Raw genomic sequence first — 2211 nt, 5'->3', positions numbered from 1 at the left:
ATCTCATTATTATATATTATAATATATATTATTTTTATAGTTTAGCCTAGAAGAAGAATTGCTTGAAATGGAGATAGAAGATCCAAATGAGGGAAATAAAATTGTTCCCGCTCCCGCTGCTGCTTCAGCTCCCATTCCCGGTGGCCCTCCAGCTCACGTTCCTGCTGGCCCTCCAGCTCCCGCTCCTGCTGGCGCCTCAGCTTTCGCTTCCGCTGGCCCTCCAGCTCACGTTCCCGCTGATCCTCCAGCTCTCGTTCCTGCTGGCCTTCCAGCTTCCGTTCCTGCTAGCCCTCCAGCTCTCGTTCCTGCTGGTCCTCCAGCTCCCGCTGTCGCTGCCACTCCTGCTCCGGCTTTTGCCCATTTACAAGGTATTTTATCATTATCTGCACTATTTGGGTAATTTTCAAATCCGAATTAGTTTATATTACACTACGCATTGCGGATGCGAACTAGATTTTAATTGTAAATTGCAAATCGTTGACTAGCTAGTTTAACTGAAATAGTCAGATTTATTGGCTAGTTAACGATTCGCAGCTCGTAATTCGAGTCCAATCCGCATCCGTAATGTGTAAAATGTAGTACCGGCTTTAAATTTATAAACTCGGTTCTAAACTTATATTTATTAATAAATTCAAATAATATTGTATATCGAAAATACATATATTTATAATTATTCGAGATCGCAACAGGCAATCTCGAAAAATCGACCGAATGTTCTAGAACATTCGGTCGAGCAAGTCGCTTAGCGACAACCGAGCGATCCCCCGCGTGAAGCCGCTTTTTTTCACGCTACAGTTCGCTCGCTTGTCGCGGTTGCCACGACAACTATTCGGCCAAACAAATAAAATATAGGCGCGAGTCTACTCTCACGTTAGATCGCCGATGTTGCCAAGCGGTCCATATTAGGCATTTTTCTCGCAGCGAGCGAGCCGCTTGACAACCGCAACCAATAAGCGATCGCTTTGTCGTCAAGAGCTTTTTCGTTAAAAGCTCACCTCGTCGGCAGCGAGGGCAATCCCGCTCATAACGTTGTGAACGTCGCGTGCGCTCGACCAGCTCGATCAGCTGTTTTCTCGGAGCACTGGAGCAGCCGGTACTCTGCTCCTCGCGACCGTTCGTCGTTTCTCTCGAACTGGAAGCTGACCATCTGATCTCACAAGTTACGATTCAGTTGTATCGGTTCGCGTGCAGCTTCGCGGTTTTCGTTTCTCGAACGAGGCTTGTCGAGCGCCAGAGATTATTCTCAATCTCTCGGGCCGGCTCTCGCCTCGCTCTCTCATCGCCGGTCTGGCTGCTCTCCTCGCAACCGTCGGCTCGTTAAAGCAACCGCGCTCAATTGCTCTTCAACCTGGTCAGTGTTGCCTCCGCGTCTACGGCCGCTGACCATCGACGTGCAATTGAACATCTCAAAGTGTTTCTTTTAATCTCTGTTTGTGAACTGTGCAACCAGGGGCGCAGGACCGACGGACGCGAACGCGGGTGTCCGGGACGCAGAAGATTTCCGTCGCTCGCGCTCAAGATCTCCGTCCGCGGAGCGCCTCCGACGCGCTCAGCAAGATCTCCGTCGCGATCGGCTGACCCGGCCGTCGGCACCAAGAAGATCTCCGTCGCACCGCTGTCACCGTCGATCCTCGCTCGCGCTCAACGTTATTTAGTTTTTGTAACGCTAAATAAAGCAGTGATTGTGATTTACATATATTGTGTCATACGGCTATCCCTTTCAACCTCACCGCGCCTAGCGCTAGGCGAGATCAGCGCGCTCGGTCGCTCGCCGACGGGAACTTCATCCGTCGGATCTGCGACAATAATATATAGGACAAAGAAGACGTGGCATAAGGGCGGGAGCAAGAATCCAGCAGGAGCGATTTATGGAATTTTTATATAAAATGTCGTCCGCTCATGATAATTGGGGACCGAGGAGAGGTCGAAAATATTGAAAAATAATAATAAAAAATGTAATTGAAAAAATAAACTATTTTAACCTAAAATTCTTTCTGAAACCCTTTATTAGAAAGAGAGAGAGAGGGGGAGAGAAAGAGAGAGGGAGAAGGAGGGAGATGGGGAAGGAAGGATGGAGGGAAGGGAGAGAGAGAGTGAAACGGAGACAGAGATATTTATTCTCTCTCTCTTTCTCCCTCTCTCCCTCCCTCCTTCCCTCTCAATGTGTCACTGTCTTTCTGTCACTCTCTCTCCCTCTCTCTTTGTCTTTCT

Source organism: Odontomachus brunneus, unplaced genomic scaffold, assembly GCF_010583005.1.
Source record: "Odontomachus brunneus isolate Ranch 3 - 2012 unplaced genomic scaffold, Obru_v1 Obru_scaffold_191, whole genome shotgun sequence".
NCBI lineage: Eukaryota > Metazoa > Arthropoda > Insecta > Hymenoptera > Formicidae > Odontomachus > Odontomachus brunneus.
Note: the sequence above shows the minus strand (reverse complement) of the source record.